Source organism: Triticum aestivum, chromosome 1B (assembly GCF_018294505.1).
Source record: "Triticum aestivum cultivar Chinese Spring chromosome 1B, IWGSC CS RefSeq v2.1, whole genome shotgun sequence".
Classification (NCBI taxonomy): domain Eukaryota; kingdom Viridiplantae; phylum Streptophyta; class Magnoliopsida; order Poales; family Poaceae; genus Triticum; species Triticum aestivum.
In genome coordinates this window covers 179,294,036-179,312,231 of record NC_057795.1, presented here as the reverse complement: position 1 = coordinate 179,312,231, position 18,196 = coordinate 179,294,036, and positions in this window count along the sequence as shown.

Here is an 18,196-nt window from a genome sequence, read left to right as displayed (position 1 = left end):
ATCCCAAAGCTAAGCACTTCTCCCATCGCAAGAAAGATCAATCTAGTTGAAAGTGCGTTATATCAACTAGAGGGGGGGGGATAGGCGATTTTTACGAATTCTTCACTGAGGAATTTGCTGGTGAGGAAATTCCTAAATGAAGAACTACTTGCAGTGGAATAAGTACTCAGAAGTAAACATAACAGAACAGAAGCATAGTCATCATGATGAAATGAAGACAAGCACAGAGTACAGAAAGTGTAAACACAGGATAACACAAGAAAGAAGACGGACAGACTGAAGAAATTGAACTGAGGGAATTGAGAAAGTCTTCAATCAAAGTCTTCAAACAGATATGAACAGGCACACAACAACAGACATGAGGAAGTGAAAGAGTTGAGGAAATAGAACCAGTTAGCTTGGTGAAGACAATGATTTGGTAGACCAGTTCCAACTGCTGTCTCAGTTGTACATTTGGTTGGAGCGGCTGAGTATTTAAACTCGAGGACACCAAGTCCTGGACACACAGTCCTCACCGTATTCTCCTTGAGCTAAGGTTACACAGACCTCGCCGAATCACTCGTGGTAAGTCTTCAGGTGACTTCCGAACCTTCACAAACTCGGTCACTCGGCGATCCACAATTCCTCTTGGATGCTCTAGACCTTGACGCCTAACCGTCTGGAAGAAGCACAATCTTCAAAGGGAACACGCGTAGGATCCACGCAGGATCAATCTCTTCAGTGATGCTCAATCACTTTGGGTTTGTAGGTGTTGGGTTTGGGTTTTCCTCACTTGATGATTTTCTCTCAAAGTCCTCGGAGGATGGGATGCTCTCAATTGACAAGTGTCAGTTTCTCTCGGAGCAGCCAACCAGCTAGTGGTTGTGGGGGGGGGCGGCCATTTATAGCCTAGGGAGTAGCCCGACATGATAAGACATAAATGCCCTTGTCTGATATGACCGTTATGTGGGTAGATATTTTGGAACCGCTGGCGCATAGCACAACAAGGGTCTGAATTTTGACTAACAAAATCCTCAGGGCTATCATGTTCCTCACCGTGTAGGCAATTCACACTAGCGAATTCCTAACTCCTCGGTCAGAAAAAATTCCTTAGAGACCAGAAGAACTTCGTCTCTGTCACTGAAGAATATGACTGAACTGTATGAGATTTCCAATGGCTTCACTCGAAGGGATTGGTAGGTGTAGGATTTTGAGTTGAGCATCACATGGAAATTTTTCCTTAGTATTTCCTCGACCCCCTTTAATAGTACGGTGTTTCCTATGACTCAAGAAAGAGAAAATGAAACTACGAAAACAAAAGTCTTCACGCTTCATGTTCCTCGTATGATTGTTATGTCTTCAAGGTCACACCAATTTCTTCACTTTCAAAGTCTCCAGAAAGTCTTCAGAAATCCAAAGTCTTCAGTTGAAGAACTTCATTTTTAGGGGTCGACTTTCTCTGTAAATATCAAACTCCTCATAGACTTATAGAGCTGTGTACACTCACAAACGCATCAGTCCCTTAACCTATAAGCCTTCAATACACCAAAATCACTAAGGGGCACTAGATGCACTTACAATCTCCCCCTTTTTGGTGATTGATGACAATATAGGTTAAGTTTTCAATGGGGATAAACATATGAAGTGTAAATACTAATGTTGAGGAATTTGATTGCAAGATATAGAATAACTCCCCCTAAATATGTGCATAGTGAGGAATTTGCTTTTGAAGCAATGCACACTTGAAGAGTATAATCATGGAGATCTCCCCCTATATCTTGTAATTCATACATGCATTTGATATATAATGTGAATAATTTGAAATGCATGATGAAATATGGTGACTGATGTAATTCAGCATGCATGCATTAACATTGATGAGGAATAAGCATGCAAAAGAACACAACAAAAGTATCAGGTCGCCATAGAGTTTAAGATTACATCTCGATCCAGCAAAGTCATCAGAAAAATGAGAGTTGTAACTTAGCAAAAAAACGCCCATATAAGATAGACCCGCTTGAAGACTAACTCAAATTTCTCCCCCTTTGTCATCGAATGACCAAAAGGGTTGAAACTGAGGACTAACGCCCCTGAAGAATATCATGATGATGGAGGAGCGCTAGAGTTGTCAGGGTCTTGAGTCGTTGTAGGGCCTGCTGCAGTGTCGTCCAAGTCTTCATGCTCGTCCGTGGCGCGTGATGAAGAATATGAGCTGGCCACCATGGAAGGAACCTTGACCTTCTTGAATCTCTTCGGTGGAGGAGCAGACTAGTCAAAGTCTTCCTTGAAGCCCATTTACTTCAGATCTTCTTCACCATATAGATGTGACAGAATAGCCCTGGTGCGATCAAACACTTCATGGAGGTAGTAGTGGTTTTTCTTCACTGCATTATGTGTAGAAATCATGTTGTGAAGAATAGAACCAAACTGACGCTTAACCCACTTGTGGTTTCGATCCACCTTCTGGTGAAGACTTATAAGCAGTGCACAGTCAGTCAGCACACGAGGAGCAGTAACTTGAGGACTTGACTTGGTAGCATTGGCAGCAATATCATGAGTGGCAGAGTCATCATTGGTGGAGTAAGATGCAGCTTTGCGGAACTGACCATCCAATGGACGAATGCCTTCATCGATAACGGCTGGTGACTTGCCCTTCTCATCAGATGAGGAAACTGTCCGCGTGAGGACTTCAATAGGGGGCAAGTAGCTAAGGTGATTCTGAAAATCAGCCTTGTAGTTGAGTGAAGACCTTGTTCTGAGGAATCTCATGTTCCACGACGCGTAAGGCTTCAGCTCAAATGGAGAAAGTGCAACATTCGCCAGAGTCCTCATGAAGAAATCGTGATAATTTATGGGAATGCCATGCATGATGTTGAAAAGCATATTCTTCATCATTCCGATAATTTCTTCATCGGATGAGTCATGGCCTTTGATGGGACTCATGGTCTTCGTCAGAATGCGGTAGATTGTTCTTGGCACATAGAGCAATTCCTTCACGAGGAATTTGGTCCTTGGGGCTTGACCAGGCTTCAGCGGCTTCATCAGCACTTGCATATAGTGATCAGTGAGTTCAGGTTCATCATACAGACAACAAGCACCGTCAGGTGGAGGACTGATTGGCAAGGAACAAAGCAATTCAGAGGCTGGTGCCTTGTAATGAGTGTTTTCAGTCATCCAGTCCAACACCCACGAGTTGACATCAGCAGCATCACCTGTGATATGCAGAGTTGCGTAGAATTGAAGAATAAGCTCTTCATTCCAATCAACTATGTCAGAGCAGAAGTTTAGCAAGCCTGCGTCATGAATCATGCCGAGGACTTGAGAGAAGCAAGGCATGGATTCCATGTCCACATGAGGAATATGCTCATGATCGAAGACTTTGTCCTTGTTGAAGAGCACTAAGGAATGGAAGTTGGCCTGACTGGTAGGCCAAAAATGCTTCCTTGGAAGACAAGCATTGTCATAGGGGTTGAATTCAGTGAAGAATACGTAATCGCCGAAGAAATCATCAGCCTTGAATTTTTGCTTCTTGGAGAAAGGATCCTTTGGCTTGGGCTGAGGAGTGTCAGTCAATTGCAGCACCACCTCAGGAATCGCAATCTCAGGTTCCTCAGGCTGAGGGATTTTAGGCTCTTCTGCAGCTTCAGCCTGGATCGTCAATTCTTCATTGACAATTTCTTCAGCACTAGTGGCTGGAATATCTTCATGAACACTTGGGGTTGCATGAGGTTCTTCAGATCCCATCTGCACTTCAGTGGCAGCAGGGGACTGAGGAATTGCTTGGAGAGGAGTGAACATTGGAGAGTTGGGATGTTGACTGTCCCAAAGTTCATCATTGAGCACAGGAGTGGTACAGCCAATGTCCACATCCTCATCTTCAATTTCTTCAACACCTGCCTCTTCAGCAGTGAACTGAGGCATAGGTGTGGAAATGACTGGGGTTGAAGGGATTTTATCCACTTCAATTTCTTGGTCCAATTGCTCTGTCGAAGCAGCAGAAGGAGTTTCTTCATCAGATTCATCAGGAATCACATAATCTTCACCAAAAGGAACAAGGTCCTTTGATGGCATTGATGAGACTGGAACGGCATCAATTGGATTGTCAATTGAACTGATCAGAGTCTTCATCTTCTTCGGAGCTGAAGAATTTGAAGAAGTTGATGCCTTCCTTTTCTTCACAGCTGCACGCTCTGTAGCCTTGGTCTTCTTCGCATCTGATGCAGATGGAAGGATCGGAGTTGGTGTAGGCGCAGGAGGTGCAGAGGACTTTGGTTCAGTTTCCTCAGGCACAACTGATGCAGTTGTCCTGACTTGTTCACTTTCCTCAAGCGCATCACTAGTGGATGCCCTGGCAATATCTTCAGCGGCTGGAATGGAGTCATCAGCCCTGGCACTCTCATTTTCTTCAACAGCCTGATTGTCATCAGCGGTGCTGGCATGTTCTTCAGTAGGATGAACAGATGCTTCAGCCGGAGTAACTTCAACGTGCATAGGTGAAGTAGCACTTGAAGTGAATTTCTTCGTCAGATTAACGAAACGCGCCTTGGCGCCCTTCCAATCAGCATGGTAGCTATCAAATTCATCACTCAACTATTTGATTTCAACTTACAAGGCAAGGAGCTGATCAGGAGTGAGAGTGAGGACATTGTCCTTGAGGGAGCGCTGTTTCTTGTACTACGCTTTCTTCAAACTTCTGCCTTGTTCAAATTTCCATTTTTTCTCCTCAATGAAGGCAGTCAGAACATGACTTTGACCAGGAGTGAGGTTCATCTCCGGCAAAGGCGTGTTAGGATCCTTGTGTCACAGGTCAATATAGTTGAGGATCAACTTTGGATCCAACATCAGCGGCACATTGCTACCTTTGGCTCTAGCGGCCCTGGCTTGCCTGTCTCTGATGATTTCGGCAAGTTCTTCATCATCAACCTCATCATCATCAGAGGGCACGTGGAAGGTGACCTGCTTCTTGTGAGGACTTGGTCGAGTGCCTCGTCCAGCAGTGGCCTTTTTTTTCAGCAGTGAGGGTCCAGCTGAGGAATTTCGAGCAGCCGAGGAGATTGCAGATGCTCCTGAGGCAATTGAGAAGCCTTGAGTCCTTTGGCACGTGGCGAGATGCACAACTACCAAGGATTTTGTCGGAGTAGCTGAAGACTTTGACGGAGGAGCTGAGGACTTTGAAGGAGCAGTCTGAGGAATTTGCCGTGAGGGCCTTGAGGAATCTGGCCTTGATGGCATAGCAGAGGAGCTTGGCCGTGAGGGCATTGAAGGTGAAGCATTGTACTTATGCGTAGGCTTCTTGGGCATTGCCTTCTTTGGCTGACTAGTAGAGGCCTCAGCAGAGGCAGCAGCAGTAGCAGAGTCCGTGTTGAATTTCTTCACTGCTTCCTTTGCTTGCTTAGCCAGTTTGGCTTGGCGCTTCGCCCATTCATCAGGATAATCCTCACCACGCTTGAGGCTGGTAGGATCTGCCAACTGGCCTGGTGCCAATGGAGGTCTTGGGCATGGAGGGTTGAGTGCGAATTTCTTCATGTACTTGGGAGTGACATATCTGTACTCCCTCCATTCTCGTGCCCATCTCCTCTCTATCCTTTGTATGCGCACCTTACGCTGATTCTTGTCCTCTTTGCCAAATTTGACTTCATCAGGAGTGCAGTAGTCCTTGTATATGTCCTCAGGGATTTCAAATGCAGTATTGACCTCAGGCCTCTTTCCTCCCTTCTGTTGCCTTTTGTCACCCATTTTCTTTAGCTGAGGAATATGAACAACTGAAGTTTTTGAAGAGGTGTGCAACTTTTCTCCGAGGAACACTGCAAATGAGTCAAGTTGATGAGAACCTAGTGATTCAGCAGCAGACATTTGTACCTATTAATAGAGTATAGTTGCGAGGAATTTGGAGAGGTCATATGCGTTCTCAGAAGGTTTTTCAAAAATAAAGAGTTTTGAGGAATTTGACCAGATGAGTCTTGAGGAATTTCACTAAGCGTTCTTTGTCTTAGGTTCCAGAGTTGTATAGATTGAATATCCACACAATTGAGGAATCTTGAAGAAAAACATTGCTTAGAGAAATGAATCAAGAGCAGATGACATGTGAGGTGTTCATGTGTGTGAAGATTTGAAGAATAAACACCTTTAAAGATTTTCAAGAAAGTTTGAGAATCAAAGCGAGCAGTAAAAGTAACTTTTAATTACCCGAAGTGAAGAACATGACGAACTGGGAAGTGTAGATGAGAAGTTCGTCAGTTCAGATCTTCCACGCCCTAACTCGGTAGAGGAAGACGGCTACGGCGGCGGCGGAGTGAAGAAATCCGTAGCCGGCGCGAGTACGATGGTGACGAGGTCGAGGCAGTGAAGCTCTTCCTCACCGGCGACGAGGAAGTAGTGGCGGCGCTAGGGTTTTGGGGAGCTCGAGCGGGAGAGAGCGCGAGCGAGGTGAGAGTGAAGTGAGGAAGAGGCAGGGGTATTTATAGAGAGAGTGAAAAACTGTTCAACCGAGAAAATCGGACGAACATGCCCTTGGCCCCTTCTCATTCGCTTGACATGTGTCACCCACGTACTGAGAGGTGGAGATCGTGTGGGATCGTGGGTGAATAGATATGTATTGTCATGAGAAGCGAAACGGTTTGAGCGGCAAAGCCTAAAATTTAGATAAGATAAGTTAAAAGTTCCGTTCGCAATTTCTTCAGCTGTCAAAGACACAGTGAAGAATTTGAATGAGTTCAAATAGAACACATATGAGGATTTTTTGAATAGACTGGGTTGAGTTTAGCATAGAGGGGGAAGGGTCCGATCACATTCACTTAGCAGAAGAACTCTACTTGAAGAAATAGCAATAAGTGAATGCTGTAGAGGACATACAACTCATATATATATATATATATTCAAATGAAGAACAACACCGGAAAGAGTGAAGACAAAGCAAAGTTGAAGAATTTGAAAAAGTGAGGAATTTCAAAAACGAAGAAAAACTCATAATTAAGATTTTCAACTTTGGTTGGTGGCGTATCCCACTGTATAAGAAAGCTGATTTCAGACACCGCGTACAATTGTCATAGGGCTCTGAGAATCAATTTCTTCATTAATTTCTTCACACTTAGAGGGTTAGTCTTCATTGATTGAAGAAAAACGTTACTTCCTATGTTGCGCATCTAAGTCATCAAGTCAGCATAAGTGTTAGGATGTGTGTCCATTTCAGAGAACATTCAAAGATTCTAGGATATTTAGCTCACACCGCAACTTGCTAAATCTCTTCTCATCCAAGGGCTTAGTGAAGATATCGGCCAGTTGATCTTCAGTGCTGACGTGGTCGATGGAGATGTCGCCCTTCAACACATGATCATGAAGAAAATGATGACGAATCTGGATGTGCTTAGTCTTCGAGTGCTGAACTGGGTTATGAGCAATCTTGATGGCACTCTCATTGTCACAGTAGAGAGGCACATTCTTTACGTTGACGCCATAGTCCTTGAGTGTTTGCTTCATCCATAGTAGTTGAGCACAGCACGATCTAGCAGCAATGTACTCAGCTTCTATAGTGGAGAGTGATACGCAGTTCTGTTTCTTCGAGGACCAACAGACCAAAGATCGTCCGAGTAAATGACATGTGCCTGATGTTGACTTGCGGTCCACGCGATCGCCAGCATAGTCAGAGTATGAATATCCAATGAGATCAAAAGAAGAGCCCTTGTGATACCATAATCCAAGTGTTGGTGCGTGAGCTAAGTATCGAAGAATATGCTTCACATCCTTATGGTGTGATTCCTTCGGTGTAGCTTGAAATCAGGCACACATGCAAACACTAAACATAATATCCGGCCTAGATGCACATAGGTACAATAAAGAACCAATCATGGAGCGGTATACCTTTTGATCGAAGTCTTTACCATTTTCATCAGTGCATAGATGGCCATTTGTGGGCATTGGAATTTTGACCCCTTTGCAATCTTGCATGCCGAATTTCCTCAATACGTCCTTGAGGTATTTCTCCTGAGATATGAATATTCCATTGCGCTGTTGACGAATTTGAAGACCTAGAAAGAATCTCAATTCTCCCATCATAGACATTTGATATTCTTCACTCAACATATAGGCAAATTCATCACTATATCGTTGGTCAGCACAGCCAAAAATGATATCATCAACATATATTTGGCATACAAACAATTCACCATCATAAGACTTAGTGAAAAGAGTTGGGTCGAGTGAACCGGGTTTGAAGCCTTTCTTAATGAGGAATTCCTTCAAAGTATCATACCACGCCCGAGGGGCTTGCTTGAGGCCATACAGGGCCTTGTTGAGCTTGAAGACTTTGTCAGGATTCTTTGGATCTTCAAAACCTGGTGGTTGAGCAACATATACTTCTTCCTCAAGCTTACCATTGAGGAATGCACTTTTCACATCCATTTGTTGTAAGATAATATCATGATGGTTAGCATAAGCAAGTAATATGTGAATAGCCTCAAGTCTAGCAACAGGTGCAAAAGTTTCATCGAAGTCAATTCCTTCAACCTGTGTGTAGCCTTGAGCTACAAGCCGTGCCTTATTCCTCACCACAAGGCCATTTTCATCTTGCTTCTTGCGGTAGATCCACTTTGTGCCAATAATGTTGTGCTTCTGAGGATCTGGACGTTTGACCATTTCCCAGACATTGTTGAGCTCAAACTGGTGTAATTCTTCTTGCATAGCTTGAATCCACTCAGGCTCCAGAAATGCTTCATCTACCTTAGTGGGCTCTGTGATAGAGACAAACGCAAAGTGCCCACAAAAGTTAGATAAATGTGAAGCTTTTGAGCGTGTCAGAGGACCTGGTGCTTCAATGTCATCGATGATCTTCTTGATTTGCACTTCGTTTGCAATACGAGGATGAGCGGGTTGTCTTCGAGGAATTTGATCTGCATTTTCTTCAGGTGCATTTTCCTCAGCACCATTTTCCTCAGGTGCGCCAGCCCGATGTTCATCATGTTCTGGAATGAATTCTTCAGCAAATTCTTCAGTAGGAATGACATCTTCAGTGGCTTTGAACTTGATAGAATCCTCAGGTGCTGGTTCATCTATCACAGAAGGTAGGTGCTCTCTTTGCGAGCCATTAGTTTCATGAACCGCACACCCACAGTTTCAACAACCTTGTGAAGAACGTTGTTGAAGACTTTGTAGGTGTGCGAGTCCTTTCCATAACCAAGCATGAAACCCTCATGTGCTTTCGGTGCAAATTTAGAATTGTGATGAGGATCTCTAATCCAACATTTAGCACCGAAGACTTTGAAGTAACTCACATTGGGTTTCTAGTCAGTGAGGAGTCCATAGGCAGTCTTCTTGAAGAATTTGTGAAGATATACTCTGTTGATGATGTGGCACGCAGTATCAATTGCCTCACTCCAGAAACAATGAGGTGTCTTGTATTCATCAAGCATAGTGCAAGCCATCTCAACAAGAGTTCTGTTCTTGCGCTCCATGACGCCATTCTGTTGAGGAGTATAAGGAGCAGATAACTCATGAGTAATACCAAGTTCATCAAGATAGTCATCAAGACCGGAATTCTTGAAATCAGTTCCATTGTCACTCCTGATGTGCTTGATCTTCACACCAAAGTTGGTTGAAGCCCTTGAGGAAAATCGTTTGAAGACTTCTTGCACCTCATGTTTGTAAGTGACAGTGTGTACCCATGTGTAATGAGAATAATCATCAGCAATAACAAAGCCATATAGAGATGCATCATTTGTAACAGCGGAATAATGATTAGGCCCGAAGAGATCCATGTGAAGCAATTCAAATGGTCGAGTGATAGTCATGATAGTCTTCACTGGATTCCTGGCCTTTCTAATCTTCCCAGCTTCACAGGCTCCGCATAGGTGATCCTTGAGGAATTTGACATTCTCAATGCCAATGACATGCTTCTTCTTCGCGAGCATGTGCAGATTCCTCATGCCAGCATGACCAAGTCGTCGATGCCATAGCCAGCCTTCTGAAGCTTTTGCAAGTAAGCACACGGCCGGTTGTGGTCCTGTAGAGAAATTAACAATGTACAAGTCTCCTCTCCTAAATCCTTCGAAGACTTTGGAATTGTCAGCTTCCATGATCACAACACAACGATACTTGCCGAAGACAACAACCATATCAAGATCACAAAGCATTGAGACAGACATGAGGATGTATCCTAAGGATTCGACAAGCATGACTTTGTCCATGTGTATGTCCTTAGAGATCGCAACCTTACATAGACCCAATACCTGACTTTTGCCTTTGTCAGCGAAGATGATATGCTTCAGATGTGACGGTGATAAGGGAGCATCGATCAATAGATTCTTGTCACCAGTCATGTGATTTGTACATCCACTATCGAGGACCCACTCATTGGCTCTGGGTTGATCATCCTGCAGATGAATTAGTGTAGCTTACAAACTCATATACTTCATCAGTGAAGAATATGACATCAATATCATCAGATCAATTTCATCAAGCAATTTGGAACAGATAAGCAGTATGAGGATGTGTGAAATGAAGTTTCATTTCATCATAATTAGCCTGCATCCTATCAGGCACTGTTCAGGTCTCCAACAAATTCTTCAGTCGTTTTGAGCACGACTGGAGACCTGACCCTACAAAATAGATTAGTTCTTTTTCTTCACCACCCACATCTGAAGGGGTGGCAAAGAATTCATCACTCTGCGAGCACCATATGAAAAAGGTGGCATAGATGCCAGTCCACTTCGTTTCACATAAGAGGGGTTAGGCTAGGCATATGAATAAGCAGAGAAATTCTTCGAGGACTTATGAACATAATGATTTGAAGAATAATGCACATATTCATAGCCCTTAGCTCTACCCTGCGAAACAAAGGGGTTAGCACGATGATGATCATATGAGGACTTTGATCCTTTTGAGGAATTTGATCCACGTGAGGAATTTGGTCCACTTGAGGACTTGGATCCATATTAAGAATTTGGTTCATATGAAGAAGTTGATCTGGGGTTCCTATTCTTCACAGGTGGTGTCATGAGGACATTCACCTGAAGACTTTCAAGGCAACTTTTGGGAACCCAGATTTTCTTCATAGGGGAACCGTTCCTGCAGTTAGTCCCAACATATCTAGCCAATACTTCACCATTCTGATTTTTGAGCAGTTTATAGTTAGAGTCAAATAACTCATCAGAAGAATGAGGAGATTCACATGTAAAGCCAGATAAGTTGGATGGATCAACTGGAGGTCCCTTTGCAGCAACCCATGAGGTTTTGGGTACTGCTCATGCTTCCAATATGTTCCATCAGCATTGAGTTTCCTCTCAAATGCAATACCCTCTTTCCTAGGGTTTCTGTTGAGGATCTGCTTTTTGAGCACATCACAAAGAGTCTGATGCCCTTTGAGGCTTTTGTACATGCCTGTCATGTACAATTCCTTCTGCCCTGCATCATCAGTGATACTTGCATTGTCCTTAGATGAGGAATTAGTGATAGCAGATAGATAAGAAGAATTTGTAGCATTATAAGCATTTGAACATTCAGGTGAAGAATTAGCAGTTTCATGTTCAATGCATTTCATACATGGAGGAACAAATTCTTCCTAGGTAGCGCTGATTTGTTGAGCAAGTAATGAATCGCGCTCCTTCGGAAGATCTTCATAATCCACTCTTAGCTTTTCAAAATACTGCTTTCTTTGAAGAAATTCATAAGAAAGCTTCTCGTGATCAGATAAGAGTGTTATGATGACCTTGAAGATTGTCAAACCTAGACTGAAGTCTCTGAAGACTCTCAGCCAAAGCTTTCGACTGATCCATTTCTTCACCCAACATATCATGGCTCTTATTAAGCATGTATTGAACTTTTTCCAAAGCTCTTTGTTGTTTAGTGGCAAGGGAAGAAAGTTTGACATAGCTGGGGCCAAATTCATCACCTGATTCATCATCACTAGATTCGGAAAGGTAGCATTCAGTTACCTTGGCACCCTCTGCCATGAGGCATGGTGAAGAGGATGAGGATTCAGGTGCGAAAGTCGTCTACTTGAGAGAATCCTTGTAATCCTCAAACCGAGGATCATGACCAGTACGATGACCTTCGTAGACCTCAGAAAGCCGGTCCCATATTAGCTTCGCGTGATTGAGGTGCATGACGTTCCTGAACTGATTTCAGGATAGACAGGAGCAGATGACATCCTTCACCATGAGGTTCAGTATAGTGTACTTGCAAATGTAATCAGCCTCTGCCATCTTGCATAGATCGGTAAGACCAATCTCAGTGACGGTCCACAGTTCACTGTCCATAGCCACGAGTCTCTTCTTCATCATGGCCTTCCACCAAGGATACTCATGACCGTCAAAGATGGGGCAGGAAACGTTCCTCAATCCTGCAGTCGACATAACTAAAACTCCAGGCGGTTAAACCAAAATCACACAACACAAGGGAGTACCTTGCTCTGATACCAATTGAAAGTGCGTTATATCGACTAGAGGGGGGTGAATAGGCAATTTTTATGAATTCTTCATTGGGGAATTTGCTGGTGAGGAAATTCCTAAATGAAGAACTACTTGCAGCGGAATAAGTACTCAGAAGTAAACATAACAGAACATAAGCATAGTCATCATGATGAAATGAAGACAAGCACAGAGTACAGAAAGCGTAAACACAGGATAACACAAGAAAGAAGACAGACAGACTGAAGAAATTGAACTAAGGAAATTGAGAAAGTCTTCAGTCAAAGTCTTCAAACAGATATGAACAGGCACACAACAACAGACATGAGGAAATGAGAGAGTTGAGGAAATAGAACCAGTTAGCTTGGTGAAGACAATGATTTGGTAGACCAGTTCCAACTGTTGTCTTAGTTGTACATCTGGTTGGAGCGGTCGAGTATTTAAACTCGAGGTCACCCAGTCTCGGACACACAGTCCTCACCGTATTCTCCTTGAGCTAAGGCCACACAGACCTCTCCCAATCACTCGTGGTAAGTCTTCAGGTGACTTCCGAACCTTCACAAACTCGGTCACTCGGCGATCCACAATTCCTCTTGGATGCTCTAGACCTTGACGCCTAACCGTTTGGAAGAACCACAGTCTTCAAAGGAAACAAGCGTCGGATCCACGTAGGATCAATCTCTTCAGTGATGCTCAATCACTTTGGTTTTGTAGGTGTTGGGTTTGGGTTTTCTTCAGTTGATGATTTTCGCTCAAAGTCCTCGGAGGATGGGATGCTCTCAATTGACAAGTGTTAGTTTATCTCGGAGCAGCCAACTAGCTAGTGGTTGTGTGTGCGGCTATTTATAGCCTAGGGAGCAGCCCGACAAGATAAGACATAAATGCCCTTGTCTGATATGACCGTTAGGTGGGTAGATATTTTGGAACCACTGGCGCATAGCACAACAATGGTCTGAATTTTGACTAACAAAATCCTCAGGGCTATCATGTTCCTCACTTTGTAGGCAATTCACACTAGCGAATTCCTAACTCCTCAGTTAGAACAAATTCCTCAGAGACCAGAAGAACTTCGTCTCTGTCACTGAAGAATATGACTAAACTGTATGAGATTTCCAATGGCTTCACTCGAAGGGATTGGTAGGTGTAGGATTTTGAGTTGAGCATCACATGGAAATTTTTCCTTAGTATTTCCTCGACCCCCTTTAACAGTATGGTGTTTCCTATGACTCAAGAAAGAGAAAATGAAACTACGTAAACAAAAGTCTTGATGCTTCATGTTCCTCGTATGATTGTCATGTCTTCAAGGTCACACCAATTTCTTCACTTTCAAAGTCTTCAGAAAGTCTTCAGAAGTCCAAAGTCTTCAGTTGAAGAACTTCATTTTTAGGCGTCGACTTTCTCTGTAAATATCAAACTCCTCATAGACTTATAAACCTGTGTACACTCACAAACGCATCAGTCCCTTAACCTATAAGTCTTCAATACACCAAAATCACTAAGGGGCACTAGATGCACTGACACTAGTAGGCCAAACCAAACTGAATTCAAAGAGACTTGCAAAGATAACTTAATCACACATAAAAGAATTCAGAGGAGATTCAAATATTTCTCATAGATAAACTTGATCATAAACCCACAATTCATCGGATCTCGACAAACACACCACAAAAAGAGTTACATCGAATAGATCTCCAAGAAGATCGAGGAGAACTTTGTATTGAGAATCAAAGAGAGAGAAGAAGCCATCTAGCTAATAACTATGGACCCGAATGTTTGTGGTAAACTACTCACAACTCATAGGAGAGGCCTTGGAGATGATGTAGAGGCCCTCCATGGTCGATTCCCCCTCCGGCTGTGCATCGGCGAAGGCTCCAAGATGGGATCTCGCGGATACAGAAGGTTGCGGTGGTGGAATTAGGTTTTCGTGGTCTGTTATGATGTTCTCGGGGTATGTGGGTATATATAGGAGGAAGAAGTAGGTCAGTCGATGCTCAAGGGGCCCACGAGGGTGGGGGGCACGCCCACCTGTAGGGGGCGCGCCGGGCACCCTTGTGGCCGCCTCGGTTGTTGCTTGACTTCCACTCCAAGTCTCCAGGTTTGCATTTTTTCCAAAAAGATCGCTCCTGAAGGTTTTATCGCGTTTGGACTCTATTTGATATTCCTTTTCTTCGAAACACTGAAATAGGAAAAAACAGCAATTCAGGTTGGGCCTCCGGTTAGTAGGTTAGTCCCAAAAATGATATAAAAGTGTAAAGTAAAGCCCATAAACATCCAAAACGGGTAATATAATAGCATGGAACAATCAAAAATTATAGATACGTTGGAGACGTATCAAGCACCCCAAGCTTAATCCTGCTCATCCTCGAGTAGGTAAATGATAAAAACATAATTTTTGATGTGGAATGCTACCTAGGATAATTCTATTGTAATTTTCTTTATTGTGGCATGGATGTTATGATTCAAAATAAAAGTTCATATTGACATAAAAAATAATAATACTTCAAGCGTACTAACAAAGCAATCATGCCTTCTCAAAATAACATGGCTAAAGAAAGTTATCCCTACAAAATCATATAGTCTGGCTATTGCTCTATCTTCATCACACAAAGTATTTAATCATGCACAACCCAGAGTGCAAGCCAAGCAATTGTTTCATATTTTAGTAATCTCAAACTTTTTCAACTTTCACACAATACATGAGCATGAGCCATGGACATAGCACTACATGTGGAATAGAATGGTGGTTGTGGAGAAGACAAAAAAGAAGAAGATAGTCTCACATCAACTAGGCGTATCAACGGGCTATGGAGATGCCCATTAATAGATATCAATGTGAGTGAGTAGGGATTGCCATGCAACGGATGCACTAGAGCTATAAATGTATGAAAGCTCAACAAAATAAACTAAGTGGGTGTGCATCCAACTCGCTTGCTCATGAAGACCTAGGGCATTTTGAGGAAGCCCATCATTGGAATATACAAGCCAAGTTCTTATAATGAAAAATTCCCACTAGTATATGAAAGTGACAACATAGAAGACTCTCTATCATGAAGATCATGGTGCTACTTTGAAGCACAAGTGTGGTAAAAAGGATAGTAGCATTGTCCCTTCTCTCTTTTTCTCTCATTTTTTTATTTGGCCTTTTAAGTCTGAAGTCTCATCCCGACTTGTGGGGGAATCATAGTCTCCATCATCATTTCCTCACTCGGACAATGCTCTAATAATGAAGATCATCACACTTATATTTACTTACAACTCAAGATTACAACTCAATATTTAGAACAAGATATGACTCTATATGGATGCCTCCGACGGTGTACCGGGATATGCAATGAATCAAGAGTGACATGTAAGAAAATTATGAAGGTGGATTTGCCACAAATACGATGTCAACTACATGATCATGCAAAGAGCAATATGGCAATGATGATGCATGTCATATAAACGGAATGGTGGGAAGTTGCATGGCAATATATCTTGGAATGGCTATGGAAATGCCATAATAGGTAGGTATGGTGGCTGTTTTGAGGAAGGTATATGGTGGGTATATGGTACCGGTGACAGTTGCGCGGCACAAGAGAGGCTAGAAATGGTGGAAAGTGAGAGCGCGTATAATCCATGGAATCAACATTAGTCATAAAGAACTCATATACTTATTGCAAAAATCTACTAGTCATTGAAAACAATAATATGTGATGCTCCTAGGGGGATAGATTTGTAGGAGAAGACCATCGCTCGTCCCCGACCGCCACTCATAAGGAAGACAATCAATAAATAAAATTATGCTCCAACTTCATCACAAAGCGGTTCACCATGCGTGCATGCTACGGGAATCACAAACTTCAACACAAGTATTCTTTAAATTCATAACCACCCAACTAGCATGACTCTAATATTACCACCTCTATACCTCAAAACAATTATCAAGTATCAAATTGATCAAAGCATCCAATTCACTTTCTATGATAGTTTTTTATTTTACCCAACTTGGATGCCCATCATTCTAGGACCAATTTTATAACCATAGTAAATACCATGCTGTTCTAAGAGACTCTCAAAACAATATAAGTGAAGCATGAGAGATCAACAATTTCTACAAAATTAAGCCACCGCCGTGCTCTAAAAGATATAAGTGAAGCACTAGAGCAAAAATTATCTATCTCAAAAGATATGAGTGAAGCACATAGCGTATTCTAATCAAGTGGGCTTCTCCCAAAAGGTGTGTATAGCAAGGATGATTGTGGTGATCTAAAAAGCAAAGACTAGTATCATACAAGACGCTCCAAGCAAAACACATATCATGTGGTGAATAAAAATATAGCTCCAAGTAAAGTTACCGATGGACGAAGACGAAAGAGGGGATGCCTTCCGGGGCATCCCCAAGCTGAGGCTTTTGGTTATCCTTGAATATCTTGGGGTACCATGGGCATCCCCAAGCTTAGGCTCTTGCCACTCCTTATTCCATAATCCATCAAATCTTTACCCAAAACTTGAAAACTTCACAACACAAAACTCAACAGGAAATCTCATAAGCTCCGTTAGTGCAAGAAAGAAAAACCACCACATAAGTTACTGTAATGAACTCATTCTTTATTTATATTGGTGTTAAACCAACTATATTCCCACTTATCTTTGGTTCAGTCCCTACATACTAGCCATAGATGCATCAAAATAAGCAAACAGCACACGAAAAACAGAATCTGTCAAAAACAGAACAGTCTGTAGCAATCTGTAACTCTCTAATACTTATGGAACTCTAAAAATCCTACAAAAATACGAAGTCCTGGGAAATTTATCTATTGATCTACAGCAAAAATAATCAACGCAAAAGCACGTTTCTGTGAATTACTAAAATTATTTTCGTGCATGCAAAGTTTCTGTTTTCAGCAGAATCAAATTAACTATCACCATAGGTTATCCTAGAGGTTCTACTTGGCACAAACACTAATTAAAACATAAAAACACATCTAAACAGAAGGTAGATAATTTTTTTATTACTAAACAGAAGCAAAAACAAAAAATAAAATAAAATTGGGTTGCCTCCCAACTAGCGCTATTGTTTAACGCCCCAAGCTAGGCACAAAAGCGAGGATAGATCTAAGTAGTGCCATCTTTGGCACTCAATTCTTCAATAGAGCACTTATAATCCTTAGGAGTTTCTTTCTTTTTAGTAATGATTAAGCTCTTAGGCAAGAAATCAAGAAATTCGTTTGTAGCAAAAGGTTCCTTAATGATGGCAAGAAAATTGGGATGAACACTTATCGATTTGAGATTGGCACTTCCTTTACTAGAAGATTCACCCTTATTTTTAGGAACATACATGACCTTGGCAATTTTGGTAGGAGGAGTTGCGGTATTTTTCACAGATGAAAAGGCAGACCCTAAGTTGGTGATAATGTCCTCCAGTTTACCAATTCTTGTAGAATCTAGATCTATTCTTTCATTAACTATATGTTCGTTTTCTTTAAAAAAATTCAAAGTAATTCCAACCCTAGATCCATATTGGGTAATTTGATTGTGGATCTTTTTATCGAAATTTTCCAGTGGCAACTTTATTTTCGATAATGTTAAGCCTTTGCATTACATGTCCCAAAGTTAAAACAGTTCCATTAACCAAAAGAGGGGGTGGACCAAACAAATCTAACATGGCATTATAAGCATCAAAAGTATGGCTACCCAAGAAATTTCCTCTGGTAATGGTATCAAGAATATATCCATTCCAAGGAGTAATGCCTACATAAAAATTGGGAAGAAGAACAGAAGTAGATTTCTTCCTAGTAGATCTATTTTGAGCATTGCAAATTCTATGCCAAGCATCC